At 44.4% G+C, this 18,316-nt stretch overlaps 1 protein-coding gene across 6 annotated transcripts in view; it reads right to left on the bottom strand.

Annotated features, from left to right (window-relative positions):
• CTNND2 (catenin delta 2) overlaps window positions 1-18,316 on the bottom strand; it is a 3,465,616-nt gene that overhangs the window by 2,916,559 nt on the left and 530,741 nt on the right. The window lies entirely within an intron of this gene.

Below are 18,316 nucleotides of genomic sequence, written 5' to 3'. Positions count from 1 at the left end.
CTTCGGGGGTCTGTGCAGGCATCGTCCGATGGGACTACAAGTCCCATCGGGCGATGCCTGCTACCATGACAGTGATTGACACATTAGCCAATGATGGGACAGTAGTAGTCCCATCATCCGGCTAATGTGTTGAATGTAAAAAAAAAAAATTACATGCTACATACATGCTACATACATACAACATGCATACTACATACATGCTACATTCATACTACATACTACATACATGCTACATTCATACTACATATATACTACATGCAACATACATACTACATATATACTACATGCATGCAACATGCATACTACATATATATTACATGCAACATACATACTACATATATACTACATGCAACATACATACTACATATATACTACATGCATGCAACATGCATACTACATATATACTACATGCTACATACATACTACATATATACTACATACATACTGCATGCTACATACATACTACATGCTACATACATACCACATACATACTACATATATACTACATGCTACATACATACTACATATATGCTACATACATACTACATACATACTACATGCTACATACATACTACATATATACTACATACATACTACGTGCATGCTACATACATACTACATGCTACATACATACCACATACATACTACATACATACTACATGCTACATATATACTACATATATACTACATGCATGCTACATACATACTGCATGCTACATACATACCACATACATACTACATACATACTACATACATACTACATGCATGCTACATACATACCACATACATACTACATACATACTACATACATACTACATACATACTACATACATACTACATACATACTACATACATACTACATACAATACATTCATACAATACATACATAGACATACAGTACATATAACATAGAGTAACATACTTACCAATACTTGTCACATTGTTCCCCGAAGCCATTGTCTTTTACGGAATAAATATTAACATAACAAACCACAAAAATGCTCACCCACGATCCGAAGCAGTCCACGAGTGTGTCCCACGACGATCTTGGGTAGAGAACTGCAGCATCAGCTGTTGCTGCCGTTCTCTATGGGCTGCAGGAATCCAATGACGGAAGGTAAGTATCCTTCCGCACTGTATTCCTCCGCCACTTAAAAAAAAAAAAAGTCCCTAGTCTCACTTTATGCCATTGCTGTGTGGGAATTTCCCACACAGCAATGGCATAAAGTGAGACTAGGGACTTTTTTTTTTTAAGTGGCGGAGGAATACAGTGCGGAAGGATACCTACCTTCCGTCATTGGATTCCTGCAGCCCGTAGAGAACGGCAGCAACAGCTGATGCTGCAGTTCTCTACCCAAGATCGTCGTGGGACACACTCGTGGACTGCTTCGGATCGTGGGTGAGCATTTTTGTGGTTTGTTATGTTAATATTTATTCTGTAAAAGACAATGGCTTCGGGGAACAATGTGACAAGTATTGGTAAGTATGTTACTCTATGTTATATGTACTGTATGTCTATGTATGTATTGTATGAATGTATTGTATGTAGTATGTATGTAGTATATATGTGGTATGTATGTAGCATGTAGTATGTATGTAGTATGTATGTAGCATGCATGTAGCATGCAGTATGTATGTAGCATGCATGTAGTATATATGTAGTATGTATGTAGCATGTAGTATGTATGTAGTATGTATGTGGTATGTATGTAGCATGTAGTATGTATGTAGCATGCATGTAGTATGTATGTAGTATGTATGTAGTATATATGTAGCATGTAGTATGTATGTAGCATGCATGTAGTATATATGTAGTATGTATGTAGCATGTAGTATGTATGTAGCATGCATGTAGTATATATGTAGTATGTATGTAGCATGTAGTATGTATGTAGCATGCATGTAGTATGTATGTAGTATGTATGTAGTATGTATGTGGTATGTATGTAGCATGTAGTATGTATGTAGTATATATGTAGTATGTATGTAGCATGTAGTATGTATGTAGCATGCATGTAGTATATATGTAGTATGTATGTAGCATGTCGTATGTATGTAGCATGCATGTAGTATATATGTAGTATGTATGTAGCATGTAGTATGTATGTAGCATGCATGTAGTATGTATGTAGTATGTATGTAGTATGTATGTGGTATGTATGTAGCATGTAGTATGTATGTAGCATGCATGTAGTATGTATGTAGTATGTATGTAGTATATATGTAGTATGTATGTAGCATGTAGTATGTATGTAGCATGCATGTAGTATATATGTAGTATGTATGTAGCATGTAGTATGTATGTAGCATGCATGTAGTATATATGTAGTATGTATGTAGCATGTAGTATGTATGTAGTATGTATGTAGTATGTATGTGGTATGTATGTAGCATGTAGTATGTATGTAGCATGCATGTAGTATGTATGTAGTATGTATGTAGTATATATGTAGTATGTATGTAGCATGTAGTATGTATGTAGCATGCATGTAGTATATATGTAGTATGTATGTATGTAGTATGTATGTAGTATATATGTAGCATGTAGTATGTATGTAGCATGCATGTAGTATATATGTGTTATGTATGTAGTATGTATGTAGTATGTATGTGGTATGTATGTAGTATGTATGTAGTATGTATGTAGCATGCATGTAGTATGTATGTAGCATTTTTTTTTTTTTTTAACATTTAACACATTAGACGGATGATGGGACTACTACTGTCCCATCATTGGCTAATGTGTCAATCACTGTCATGGTAGCAGGCATAGCCAGATGGGACTTGTAGTCCCATCGGACGATGCTTGCACAGACCCCCGGACATCAGCACAGCCCCCCGGCAGGCCGGCACAGCCCCCCGGCAGGCCGGTACAGACCCCCACAGGGTGCACAGACCACCGGCAGGCCGGCACAGCCCCCCGGCAGGCCGGTACAGACCCCCACAGGGTGCACAGACCACCGGCAGGCCGGCACAGCCCCCCGGCAGGCCGGTACAGACCCCGGGCAGTCCACACAGCCCCCCGGCAGGCCGGCAGAGACCCCTGGAAGGCCCGAAATGACGGCGCATCATGATGCGCACACACCGCGCATCATGATGACGTCAGGCTGTCAATCAACTTTGAACTTCCGATTCCGATGCCGACTTCCGATATTGAAAAAATATCGGAAGTCGGTATCGGAATTCCGATACAGCAAGTATCGGCCGATACCCGATACTTGCGGTATCGGAATGCTCAACACTAGTCGCTAGGCAATTGTATCTGGGGCATGGGACAGAGATGATAAGTGCACTGCACAGAATCTCTCTGAATTTTTTTTTCCTTCTGCTAATTAAACTTTATTATCAGTCTGCACTCCTGGCAGCCTGTTCCACTCATTGATCACCCTCAGGGCCATAAAAGTTTTTTCTAATATCTAATCTGTATCTTCTCCCTTTCAGTTTCATTCCATGGTTTCATGTGCACATGAGAAAAAAGATGATCCCTCTGACAGCCCTTCAGATATTTGTAGACAGCTATTAAGACTGATCTTGGACTTCTTTTTTGCAAGCTAAACATGCCGAGATCTTTTAACTCACCATCCTAATAGCGCTTCTCTATACCTATTCCAGTTTTTCAATGTCTTTTTTAAAATCTGATGCCCAGAACTTGACACAGTATTTCAGATGAGGCCTCACCAAGGAGGGGTAGAGGGAAATAATTACTTCATGTGATCTAGACCCTATGCTTCTCTTAACCCCTTCATGACCCAGCCTATTTTGACCTTAATGACCTGGCCATTTTTTGCAATTATGACCAGTGTCCCTTTATGAGGTAATAACTCAGGAACGCTTCAACGGATCCTAGCGATTCTGAGAATCTTTTTTGTGACATATTGGGCTTCATGGTAGTGGTAAATTTAGATTGATAATTTTTGCGTTTATTTGTTAAAAATTTGTTGGGTCTATCATAGTGATCAAAATGAACCTGCAATGAATGAATGAATCTGCAGCCAGCATTTTGGAAGATGGCGGCGCCCATGAAGGAGGGAGGATGGACACCGGGAGCGACACTGCGACTCATGAGGAACTGGGGGTGAGGAACAGTGATCGGAAGGTGGGGGGAGCAGAGGGCAGGGGAGGGGGAGCAGAAGGTGATGGCGGCGACCGATCGCTGCCGTCAGTCAGTGGCGGGGGCTGATCGCCCCCGTCAGCCGGTGGGGGGGGCTCGGATCTTGGTCTCCAGCCATGCCCGATGCTATTGCAACATTGGCCTTGGCTGGATTGTAATATTTCACCAAATTTCATTGGTGAAATATTACAATTGCTCTGATTGGCTGTTTCACTTTTAACAGCCAATCAGAGCGATCGTAGACATTGGGGGGCAAAGCCACCCCCCCTGGGGTGAAGCACAACGGGTCCTGTGCCTGCAGGTTGGGTGATCTTTCAGTGACCCCAGTCACCCGACCCGCAGGAACGCGATCCTCCCATGACACAGCATATGCGTCACAGGTCGGATTGGCACCGACTTTCATGACGCATACGCTGTGTCACAGGTCGGGAACTGTGTTTGCCTATTTTGTTGCTGCATCACACAGTTTACTCTTGCAGTCTGTGATCTATTAGTATACACATGTCTTTTTCACACATGCTTTTCTTATTTCTATTTCTCCCATTCTGTAGATGTCATTTTCATTTTTCTTGTCAGATGTAGAATCTTGCATTTCTCCCTGTTGAATATCATTCTATTAGTCACTGCCTATTGTTCAAGCTTATTTAGATCCTTATGAATCCTTTCACTTTGTTGTCTAGTGTTAGCTATCCCTCTCAGCTTTGCATCATCTGCAAATTTGATTAGTTTACCTTCAGTTCCCTTATCTAGACCATTTATAAAAATGTTGAACAACACTGGGACCAGAACAGAGCCTTGTGTTACCCCACTTGAAACACTTGTTCAATTGGATGTGCAACCATTTATTACCTTTCTTTGAGGATGATCGCTGAGCCAGTTATGAATCCACCAAACTGTACCCTTGTCAATCCTATACTTGGTCATTTTTTCACTAAGGATAGTATGAAAAACTATATCAAACTAGCTATGAACCCGTTCTACACCCGGGTGGAGAGCATTTTTATTGGTATATGGTCTCCTATCCTGCTATGTGCTGCCACCCTCCTATCCTGGTATGCATGGCACCCCTCATTCCTATCCTGGTATGCAAGGTACCCTCCCCCCCAATTCTGGTATGCATGGCACCCCATTCTTCATCCTGGTATGCATGGTCCCCTCACCCCCCTATCCTGGTATGCATGGTACCCCTCATCCCCCAATCCTGGTATGCATGGTCCCCTCACCCCTGCTATCCTGGTATGCATGGTCTCCTCACCCCCCCTATCCTGGTATGCATGGTCTCCTCAACCTCCAATCCTGGTATGCATGGCCCTCTCACCCTCCAATCCTGGTATGCATGGCCCTCTCACCCCCAATCCTGGTATGCATGGTCCCCTCACCCCCCCATCCTGGTATGCATGGTACCCCTCACCCCCAATCCTGGTATGCATGGTACCCCTCATCCCTATCCTGGTATGCATGGTCCCCCTCATCCCCAAATCCTGGTATGCATGGTACCCTTCATCCTCCAATGCTGGTATGCATGGCCCTCTCACCCCCCCTATCCTGGTATGCATGGTACCCCTCACCCCCAATCCTGGTATGCATGGTACCCCTCATCCCTATCCTGGTATGCATGGTCCCCCTCATCCCCCAATCCTGGTATACATGGTACCCTTCATCCTCCAATCCTGGTATGCATGGCCCCCTCACCCTCAATCCTGGTATGCATGGTCCCCTCACCCCCCATCCTGGTATGCATGGTACCCCTCATCCCTCAATCCTGGTATGCATGGTACCCCTCATGCCCCAATCCTGGTATGCATGGTCCCCCTTATCCCCCAATCCTGGTATGCATGGTCCCCTCATCCCCCAATACTGGTATGCATGGTCCCCCTCATCCCCCCAATCCAGGTATGCATGGTACCCCTCATCCCCCAATTCTGGTATGCATGGTCCCCTCACCCCTGCTATCCTGGTATGCATGGTCTCCTCACCCTCCCTATCCTGGTATGCATGGTCTCCTCACCCCCCTATCCTGGTATGCATGGTCCCTGGTATGCATGGTCTTCTCACCCCCCCTATCCTGGTATGCATGGTACCCCTCACCCCCTATCCTGGTATGCATGGTCCCCCTCACCCCCCAATCCTGGTATGCATGGCCTCCTCACCCTCCAATCCTGGTATGCATGGCCCCCTCACCCCCAATCCTGGTATGCATGGTCCTCTCACCCCCCAATCCCGGTATGCATGGTACCCCTCATCCCCCAATCCTGGCATGCATGGTACCCCTCATCCCCAAATCCTGGCATGCATGGCCCCCTCACCCCCCAATCCTGGTATGCATGGCCCCCTTACCCCCCTATCCTTGTATGCATGGTCCTCTCACCTCCCCTATCGTGGTTTGCATGGTCCCCTCACTCCTATTAAAAGTTAAAAAAAAACAAACATTTATACTCACCCTTCTTTCCTGTGCTCCAGCGCTGTTCTGCTGGAGGCCGGGGCAGGAGTGCAGCTGGAATCGCGCATGCCCATAGCGCTGTCCGGCGCCATATTGCTAAAGATACACTGCAAGTGTGTCTTCAGTAGAATGGCGCCGGATCGCGCTATGCACATGCACGATTCCAGCCCGGCGTCACATTGCTGAAGACACACCGCAAGTGTGTCTTCAATAAAATGGCGCCGGATCGCGCATGCGCAGCGCGATTCCGGCCGCACTCCAACTCCGGTCTCCGGACGAAGAGAAGCGCAGCGGAAACGCTCCTCCCGGACAGGTAAGTATGTATGTATGGTGTCGGACATGGCGGTATGCAGTGTGTACGGTACCATCTCTAGCGCCATACACACTCCTCACCGCTGGCTGAAGCAAAATGGCAGTTTTGAACAGTGGGTCCAGTGAGCATGCTCAGGCACCCTGCGGTGATTGGCTATGCAGTGATGAGTCACATGATGGAGCTGGGCGGCGACAAACAACGCCGACCACAGCAGGAAGCCAGTAGTGACAGAGCTGCAGAGATATGAGTAAAGTATATCAACTTCTTTAACTATATAAGCCTGAGTACCCTCATAGGTTGTGTCATGATCGGTTTTATTGGCAAAGCTGAGTCTTTTTAACCCCTTTCTGCCATCTGATGTACTATCCCGTCCATGGGACCCGGGCCCCTATGCCCATGGACGGGATAGTACGTCATAGCGATCAGCGGCGCTCATGGGGTGAGCGTCACTGATCATGGCCGGGTGTCAGCTGATTATCACAGCTGACACCCGGCACTATGTGTCAGGGGCGGTCACGGACCGCCCCCGACATGTTAACCCCTGGCACACTGCGATCAAACACGATTGCAGTGTACTGGGGGTTTAGGGAAGCATCGGCAGGGAGGCGGCTCCCTCCGTGCATTCCTGAGCCCCCCGAAGCAGCGCGTTGGGCTGGGCTGCTCCGGGGTCCTCCTTCCCTGCAGGTCCCCGGATCCAATATGGCGGCGAGGGCCTGCAGGGAGCCGGCTTCCTCAGTGACTGCAAAGTGTAGGCATGAGGAACCCTCCTGCAGTGCCTGTGTGAGATCGCTGATCTTTCACAGCGATCTGTAATGTGTCAGATCAGCAATCTCACACATGACAGTGATGTCCCCCCTGGGACATCACTGTCCCAGGGGGGACATCACTTAACTTAATAAAGTTAAAAAAAGTGTAAAAATAATTTATAAAAAAATCGCTAAATAAATTTAAAAAAAAAAAATTCCCTAATAAATTCATTTTTTGGAAATAAAAAAAAAAACAATAAAAGTACACATATTTAGTATCGGCGCGTCCGTAACAACCCGCCCTATAAAACAGTCCCATTAGTTAACCCCTTTAGCGAACCCCTTAAAAAATAAAAATAAAAAACAAAACAAAAAATAATGCTTTATTATCATACCACCGAACAAAAAGTGCAATATCGTGCGATCAAAAAGACGAATATAAATATCCATGGTACCAATGAAAACGTCATCTTGTCCCGCAAAAAACGAGCTGCCACACAGCATCATCAGCAAAAAAATTAAAAAGTTATAGCTCGCAGAATAAAGCAATGCAAAAATAATTACTTTTTATATAAAATTGTTTTCATTGCGTAAAAGCGCCAAAACATAAAAAGACATAAATGAGGTATCGCTGTAATCGGACTGACCTGAAGAATAAAACCGCCTTATCAATTTTACCGCACGTGGAACTGTGTAAACGTACCCCCCAAAAGAAATTCTTGAAATGCTGGTTTTTGTTCCTTCTGCGTCACAAAAATCGGAATAAAAAGCAAACAAAAAATGTCACGTGCCTGAAAATGGTACCAATAAAAACGTCAACTGGTCCCGCAAAATCATAAGACGTTACATTACTCGGTGGTTAAAAATATGGTAAATTATAGCTCTCAAAATGTGGTGATGCAAAAACTATTTTTACAATAAAAAGCGTCTTTTAGCGTGCGACAGCTGCCAAACATAAAAACCCGCTATAAATAGTAAATCAAACCCCCCGTTATCACCACCTTAGTTAGGGAAAAATAATAAAATTAAAAAAATGTATTTATTTCCATTTTCCCATTAGGGTTATGGCTAGGCTTATGGCTAGGGTTAGGGCTAGGGTTAGGGCTGAGATTAGGGTTAGGGGTGTGTTGGGGTTATGGTTGGAGTTAGAATTGGGGGGTTTCCACTAGAGTTGAGCGACTTTGCCTTTTTTTGGGTCGAGTCGGATTTCATGAAACCCGACTTTCGCATAAGTCGGGTCGAACGAAATCGGCCGATTTTTGTGAAAAGTCGAAGGCCGACTGAAACACGAAACCCAATGCAAGTCAATGGGGAAGAAAAGTCAGCATGGAGTGGAGGCCAGGAAACACACCTACAGTGCCCTTTTGAATGCCCAAAACATCAAATCTTATTACTGAAGCTTTTCAACCTTAATTTCTTAATTTACTTCATAATACTAGTTACGCACTGAAAAATGGGGGTTATTTGGCTAAATTTGTGGGGGGGTAGGTCTGGCTCCAGGTTTTCATGTGCCCTGGGCCAAAGAGCGCCCCTTTAACACATACCACAACTCATGATGCTCCGATACGGCAGTGAAATAGCGGTATAGTACAATGAAAAATACTTCACTTTTTACATCTCATGACTGTATCCATTTTAAATTCTCCAATAGCTCCAAAAACGGACAGTATCTTACTCCATACAGTATTATGGCCACCGCATAGTGCGCTATACAGAGTAATGAGGCCCATGTATTTCACCATACAGAATCATTGGTCCCATATAATGTTTGAAACAGTATATGATGAGCTCCACATAATGCTACAGTATATGTTGGTCCCTATGGATGAAGCTGCACTGTCTTATGGGCCCAAATAATGCTCTATATATAATGGGCCCCATTTCTAATGCTCTAGTGTATACTGTGTTCCAAATTATTATGCAAAAAGAGTTTAGGAGTGATAAGGTTAGAATTTTTTTTGTTTGTCCTTTAAACTCATTGATGGTGATGTAACATAGTAACATAGTTATTAAGGTTGAAGTGAGACTTTAAGTCCATCTAGTTCAACCCATATCCTATCCTAACTTGCCCTAACATGTTGATCCAGAGGAAGGCAAAAAAACCCCATGTGGCAACAGTAAGCTTCACATTGGGGAAAAAAATTCCTTCCCGACTCCACATACGGCAATCAGACTAGCTCCCTGGATCAACGCAATATTAAGGAGACTAGTGTATATACCCTGTAATATTATACTTTTCAAGAAAGGCATCCAGTCCCTTCTTAAATTTTAGTAGTGAATCACTCATTGCAACATCATATGGCAGAGAGTTCCATAGTCTCACTGCTCTTACAGTAAAGAATCCGCGTCTGTGAGTATGCTTAAACCTTCTTTCCTCCAGACGTAGAGGATGCCCCCTTGTTCCCGTCACAGGTCTAAGAGTAAAAAGATCATTAGAAAGGTCTTTGTATTGTCCCCACATATATTTATACATTGTAATAAGATCACCCCTAAGCCTTCGATTCTCCAAACTAAATAACCCCAAGTGTAATAACCTGTCTTGGTATTGCAGACCCCCTAGTTCCCTAATAACCTTGGTCGCTCTTCTCTGCACCCGCTCCAGTTCAGCTATGTCTTTCTTATACACCGGAGACCAGAACTGTACACAGTATTCTAAGTGTGGTCGCACTAGTGACTTATATAGAGGTAAAATTATGTTCTCCTCATGAGCATCTATGCCTCTTTTAATGCATCCCATTATTTTATTTGCCTTTGCAGCAGCTGCTTGACTCTGGCCAATAAATGTGAGTTTGTCGTCCACCCATACACCCAGGTCTTTTTCAGTGACTGTTTTGTCCAGTGTTTTACAATTAAGCACATAATTATACAACTTGTTCGTTCTACCCAAGTGCATGACCTTACATTTATCCCCATTAAAGCTCATTTGCCATTTATCAGCCCAAGCTTCTAGTTTATATAAATCCTCCTGTAATATAAAATTGTCCTCCTCTGTATTAATTACCCTGCAGAGTTTAGTGTCATCTGCAAATATTGAAATTCTACTCTGTATGCCCCCTACAAGGTCATTAATAAATATGTTAAAAAGAAGCGGGCCCAAAACTGACCCCTGTGGTACCCCACTGCTAACCGTGACCCAGTCCGAGTGTGCTCCATTAATAACCACCCTTTGTTTCCTATCCCTGAGCCAGCTCTTAACCCACCTACACATATTTTCCCCTATCCCCATTGTTCTCATTTTATGTATCAACCTTTTGTGTGGCACCGTATCACAAGCTTTTGAAAAGTCCATGTACACCACGTACACTGCATTCCCTTGGTCCAGTCCGGAACTTACCTCTTCATAAAAGCTTATCAGATTAGTCTGACATGAACGGTCCCTTGTAAACCCATGTTGATATTGGATCATGAGGTTATTCTTCTTCAGATACTCCAGTATAGTATCTCTTAGAAAACCCTCCAGGATTTTACCCACAGTTGAGGTTAAACTTACTGGCCTATAATTTCCAAGTTCAGTTTTTGTCCCCTTTTTGAATATTGGCACCACATTTGCTATACGCCAGTCCTGTGGTACAGACCCTGTTATTATGGAATCTTTAAAGATTAAAAATAGTGGTCTATCTATGACTGTGCTTAATTCCTGCAGTACTCGGGGGTGTATCCCATCCGGGCCCGGGGATTTGTCAATTTTAGTGATTTGTAGACGCCGCCGTACTTCCTGCTTGGTTAAGCAGGTGACATTTAATGGAGAATTTTTATCCCTGATCATGTTATCCGTCATGGGATTTTCTTGTGTAAATACTGTTGAAAAAAAGTCATTTAGCATATTGGCTTTTTCCTCATCCTCAACCACCATTTCACCCAGACTATTTTTAAGGGGACCAACACTATCATTTTTTAGCTTCTTACTATTTATGTAGTTAAAGAATATTTTGGGATTATTTTTACTTTCTCTGGCAATGAGTCTCTCTGTCTCAATCTTTGCTGTCTTGATTTGCTTTTTACAGAATTTATTTAATCTTCTGTATTTATTTAATGCCTCATCACTACCTACTTGCTTTAATTCTCTAAATGCTTTATTTTTATCTCTTATTGCGCCCCTTACAGCTCTATTTAGCCATAATGGTTTCCTCCTATTTCTCGCATGTTTATTCCCATACGGTATATATTGTGCACAGGTCCTATTCAAGATGCTAATAAACGTCTCCCATTTTCTTTGTGTATTTTTATGTCTCAGAATATCGTCCCAGTTAATTGCACCAAGATCATCTCTCATCCGTTGGAAATTTGCCTTCCTGAAGTTTAGTGTCCTAGTAACCCCTCTACTACACATCTTATTAAAGGATACATGAAAACTTATTAATTTGTGATCACTATTACCCAAGTGACCCTCAACCCTTACATTTGATATGCGGTCTGGCCTGTTGGTTAATATTAGGTCTAGCAGTGCCCCCCCTCTTGTTGGGTCCTGAACCAGTTGTGAAAGGTAATTGTCTCTCATAGTTGTCAAAAACCTATTACCTTTGCTGGAACTGCAGGTTTCGGTTCCCCAATGTATTTCAGGGTAGTTGAAGTCCCCCATAATAATGACTTCTCCTTGAGTCGCTGCTTCATCTATTTGCTTTATGAGGATATTCTCTGTAGCTTCCATTATTTTTGGAGATTTATAACAAACCCCTATCAGTAATTTATTATTTTTCCCCCCTCCCCTTATCTCTACCCACAGGGACTCTACATTTTCATTAGATTCATATATATTATCACGAAGAATGGGTTTTAAGGATGATTTTACATATAAACACACGCCTCCCCCTCGCTTATTTGTACGGTCATTTCTGAACAGACTATAGCCCTGTAAATTAACCGCCCAGTCATGGCTCTCATCCAGCCATGTCTCCGATATCCCCACCATGTCATAATTATGCTCCAACAACATTAACTCCAATTCCTCCATTTTGTTGGCGAGGCTTCTGGCATTAGTATACATGCACTTTATGTATCTCTCTGTACCTCTATTCTTTCTTAAATTATTAACTGTTCTAACCCCACCCCCCATGCCACCTCCACCCCCAATGTCATTATTTGTGCCCAGGTCTCTATCTGCACTGTCTTCCCCTCCTAAAAAAGGAATACCCCCCCGTCCCTAGTTTAAACACTCCTCCAACCTTCTAGCCATTTTCTCCCCCAGCACAGCTGCACCCTCCCCATTGAGGTGCAGCCCGTCCCTAGCGTAGAACCTGTAGCCAACTGAGAAGTCGGCCCAGTTCTGCAGGAACCCAAACCCCTCCTTCCTACACCAATTCCTGAGCCACTTATTAACCTCCCTAATCTCCCGTTGCCTCTCTAGCGTGGCACATGGTACAGGAAGTATTTCCGAAAATACCACCTTGGAGGTCCTTGCTTTAAGCTTACAGCCTAATTCCCTGAAATCATCTTTAAGGACCTTCCACCTACCTCTAACTTTGTCATTTGTGCCAATGTGCACCATGACCGCTGGATCCTCTCCAGCCCCTCCCAGTAATCTGTCAACCCGATCAGCGATGTGTCGGACTCGAGCGCCAGGTAGGCAGCACACCGTTCGACGATCCCTGTCTTTGTGACAGATTGCCCTATCTGTTCCCCTAATAATTGAGTCTCCCACTACCAGAACCTGTCTGGCCTGCCCTGCTCTCCTATTTCCCCCCTTACTGGAGCAGACACTCCTCCGGCTTTCAGAGGACATGCCTTGCTGCAGCAGTGCTACTCCTGCACTAACACTCCCCTCATCTGCCAACTTAGCAAACTTATTGGGGTGTGCCAGATCAGAACTAGCCTCCCTGGTGCTCTTCCCTCTACCCCGCCTTCTAACTGTCACCCAGCTAGCTGCTTCATTGTCCTGCAGCTCCAACCTAGCATCCCCCCCCATCTATCCCATTGAGCGTCTGCTCAGTGAGCAGAAGACTCCTTTCCATATTGTCTATGGATCTCAGTGTTGCCAGCTGCACATTTAGATCCAGTATCTGGGCTTCCAAATGCACAACGTGCTCACATCTTGCACAGCAGTATGCACCCTCGACCGGCTGTTCAAGGATTTCATACATGCGGCAAGACGTGCACTGGATGGCATTGGCAATAGTGGAGCACATCCTAATGGGGATTGCACCAGACAATAAGATAAGCAAAAATAAATTAAAAAAAAAAAAAAGTATTAATATAACAGCAATTCAGTAAGACCTCCCTTGGAAACTCCCTGAATCTAAAGTCACTGAATTTCAAGTCACACACTTACCACAGTTCGCACTTACGCTCAGGTCACACTCGCTCAGGAAGAAGATTTAAAAGTTTTTTTTTGTTTTTTTTTTCCCTTTTACCAGCACACCACCTTGCTGCTCAATGCACTTCCAAAAGGAGTTGAGCCCCAACCAGCTGCCCCTTATAAACCCTTAATTACTGTATGAACTCCCACCCTTAATTAACCCCTTGTGAATATAGTTACACCTCAAGATTTAAATGCAATATAGTTAACCCTTAAAAACACAGATAGTAAAATAAGAGATTAACCCTGAAGAGAGATAATATAGGTTAAACAAGCCCCCAAAGCCCCGCAAAAATTGAACAGGTAGAAAGCACTCAGCAACTTACAATTCAGCAACTCACACAGGTATTTGTTATAGGTTTTCCAAATACCTCTTCACTGAATTTCAAGTCACACACTTACCACAGTTCGCACTTACGCTCAGGTCACACTCAGCTCGTTCACACTCGCTCAGGAAGAAGATTTAAAAGAGTTTTTTTTTTGTTTTTTTTTCCCCTTTTACCAGCACACCACCTTGCTGCTCAATGCACTTCCAAAAGGAAGTGTGTCAGGGCTCTTTATATCACTGAAAGCAATTGCAGATACCTGTGCAAATTAGTTTGGCTGGTGTGTCCAAATAAAGGCAAGACTACTTAAGAAGGCTGTTCCACATTATTAAGCAGCCTACATTTTTTGCCAAAATGGGAAAGAAAAAGGATGTGTCGGTTGCTGAGAAGCAACAAATTGTGGAGTATTTAGGTCAAGGCATGACCACAATCAACATTGCCAAGACACTTCATCGTGATCATCGCACAATCAAGAAGTATGTAGCTGATTCCCAGCACACACGTGTGTGTGCTGATAAGGAATAACTGAGGACTCTTTCCAACAGGCAATTGCGTCAGGTTAAAAGAGCAGCTGCAAAAATGCCTTGTCATAGCAGCAGACAAGCTTTTGAAGCTGCTGGTGCCTCCAACGTCCCCCGAACAACAAGATGCAGGGTCCTTCAGAGGTTTCCAGCTGTGTGTAAGCCATCCTGTCGACCACCTCTATCCACTGAACACAAGCAGAAATGGCTCCAGTGGGCCAAACGAAACATGAAGACTGACTTCCAAGTTGTTTTGTTCACCGATGAGTCCCGTGCAACGCTCGATGGTCCAGATGGATGGATTGGAGGATGGCTGGTTGATGGACACCCCTTGAAAACACGACTAAGGCGCCAACAAGGAGGAGGTGGAGTAATGTTTTGGGCTGGAATCATGGGGAGAGAGATTATTGGTCCCTTTAGGATCCCTGAAGGGGTAAAGATGAACTCCATAATCTATGTGGAGTTTCTAAAACAGCACTTCCTGCCATGGTTCCAGAGGAAGAACGGTGCTTTCCGCAGCAAGATCATTTTCATGCATGATAATGCACCATCTCATGCTGCAAATAACACATCTGCATCTCTTGCTGCTATGGGCATAAAAGAGGACAAACTTATGGTGTGGCCACACCATCTTCCCCTGACCTCAACCCCATTGAAAACCTCTGGAGCATCATCAAAAGGAGCGTCTATGATGGCGGGAGGCAGTTCACATCTAAGCAACAGCTCTGGGAGGGTATTCTGTCCACATGCAAAACAATTGAAGCACAAACCATCCAAAAACTGACAAATTCAATGGATGAGAGAGTTCACACGCTTCTTTCGAACAAGGGGTCCTATGTGCAAATGTAACATCACCTAGAATAAAGTTTTGACTTGAAAACTGTTTGATTTCATTGTGTAATAAGCTGATAATGCTTATAATTTCACAATTGACCATTTTTTTGTTCAAAATAAAAATAAAATGATTGAAAACTCTGCTGTGCATAATAATTTGGAACATGCATTTTGAGTGTGACTGGAAAATAACAATGACCACAATTCATATAGGTAATTTAGAGAAAATATGAGGAAATATTTTTTGCATAATAATTTGGAACACAGTGTATAATGAGCCCTGTAAATGCTGCTTCAGTGTCTGATGTCCACCTTTGGAATGCTCCAGTGTATGGTGGGGCCCATATACAATTCTCCAGAGTATAGTGCTCCCCATAAAATGCTGTCCCAACATTAAAAACAAATAAGTCTCCTCAAATAAGTCTCCTCACTAGGGAATCCCTGTACTAGTCTGGGCGTACAGACGTGATCTCATTGCGCTCTCTGATCAGAATATCACTGTCAGGAAACGTGGAAGACGTCATGGCGGTGGAGCAGGGAGAGGTAAGTATTTCAACTTTGCAAGTGCTGTGATGAAGAGCAAGCAGGGGGGCCCACTCGTGGGCGATGGCACTGGCACAGGGCCCCTCATAGTACGGCAGTGTGTCTGACGGTGGGTGGGCCAAACCTGCACTTTTAGCTGCACCTTCCTTTTTGTCACCGTGTAAGGTGGTACAGTATATGGGAAGGGTAACCTGAGTTTCATCTGGGTCACATTCAGGTTGTGTAGAGTGCGAGGGGAATGTAGTGGTCTGGGTCAATGTACCAGCAGAATCATCTAGCAGTGGCTGGGCCTCAGTGCACTTGTGGCGCCCCCAGGAGTACGGTCGCCACAGTGGCATTACCTTCCTCCTACGGAGTGTGATGTCATGCTTGGGAGCAACGAAGGATCTCTCTAGCAGTTAAACCAACACACAACACATTTCCCACTCCAGGCCAGCAGGGAGACCTCTGAACCTGACTGCTGAGGAGCTGCTGTCTGTGGTCGAGAGGAGGTAAGTTAGGGCAGTCTGTGAAGGGAAGGGGAAGTGTGTGGACGTGAGAAGGGGAGCTGGAGGATGAGCAGAGTTAAGGCTCACTTCTAGCTTGAGCGCATGGTCCGGATTCCAGTCTCCGAGATTGTAGGGACACTGACGTTCCTGCAGCAGAAACCGGAGGAAGTAGCAGCTGTAAATGCTCTATACCCAACTAAGGCTCGGAGGCCCCAGCAGCGACGTGTGGGAGCCAGAAGGAAAAGGCTACGGCTGCCTGCCATACGAGAAAGTTCCAAGAGAGAGTCAACAGGGGGAACTTCATTGAACTCAGCACTGCGAGTACCTCAGATAAGCGCTAGAACGGAGGCCACACTACCTATCTGCAGAGAGAGAATTCCAAATTGGCTTCCAGGCTGACCAACTCCTTCTCCATCTGTACTCTGGGTCCTGGACGGCACTTACCAAGTACAGGTAAAGGAACTGCACGACTGTGTCTGTCCTCTTTCTGCTGCGCCTGGCACACAGCTCTGCTACATCCTGCACTGCACACCATCTACCAACTCTTTCATGCCTGCGACAATGGCCATACCTGTGCAGGGCTTCTACATCTTAGCTGCACCACAACTTCTGTCCCAGAGAAGCGCCACTGCAGCGCTGGTCAATCTACTCAGAAACCACAGGTGGCGTCACGTATCATTCACCTATAAACGTAATTCACCCCTTTGCATAGACGCCCAGGGACACGGAACGGGTCACCACCACTGTGACACATCCCAGGGAGACACCGTCCCGGTACCGATTAACCCCACTGCCCTGCCTGGCCACCCACACTCCATGTCAAATTCATCTTGGACTGGGGAATTCACGATTTGACTTGATAACCCATGCATGGTATGATAAAAAGAGCTACATGGACTAATGTGAAGTGTGGCCTGCTGCATCATTCACTTTGGGTGGGGGTGCAGGAGACAAGGAAAGGAGTTCTTCCTGACCAGGAGCCAGCACTTGACGACTCAGTCCTTGCATTTTTTGAAACTTCAGAAGAGGAGGGCATATTTGCTGGAGTCTGTTTCGGCAATGTAAGCCCAAACCAGTTCCTCATGCTCCGGCTTTAAAAACGGCTAACCTACTACCAGGAAAGGTAGCCTTCCAGGTGTTCTGTAGACAGACCATGACGCAGGCTCAACACCTCCTGCCTTAGCTGCTATTGTGATTTTGCCACTACCAGCAGATGCACCACCACCATCAGCACCAGCTGGCCCCTCCACACCCACGTCCGCGGCCTCTTCCACCAAACTTCCAAATTTAGCACAAAATAGACACAAAATAACATCACATATATGGTACTGTATCAGAAGTGTACAGCTCTATTCAGTCAAAGGATAATTGTCAATCTCCATATATATTCCATTAGTCACACAGAGACACTCCCAGGCTCAGTATGGATTAGACAAGAATATAAAAAGTAGACAAAGTATACAGTATCATCAGATAGCAGGTATCTATAGCATAGCTTAAACATTAACAATGTATGTCTATATATCATGAGTAGTGTTGAGCCACCCCGCTAGTGTTTTGGTTCGTCGCACAGGAGGCAAGTTCGTTGAATGTTCGTCGAACCACACTGAAAACAATGGCAGGCAAACACAAACACATACTAACACATACAAAACAATTGCAAAACACCTTAAAAGGTGTCCCAAAGGCGACAAAATGCTCA

This window comes from Dendrobates tinctorius, unplaced genomic scaffold, assembly GCF_039654945.1.
Source record: "Dendrobates tinctorius isolate UK_male_01 unplaced genomic scaffold, ASM3965494v1 ptg000100l, whole genome shotgun sequence".
Classification (NCBI taxonomy): Eukaryota; Metazoa; Chordata; class Amphibia; order Anura; family Dendrobatidae; genus Dendrobates; species Dendrobates tinctorius.
The sequence above is the reverse complement of the archived record's forward strand: the minus strand, read 5'-3'. Positions and strand labels throughout refer to the sequence as shown.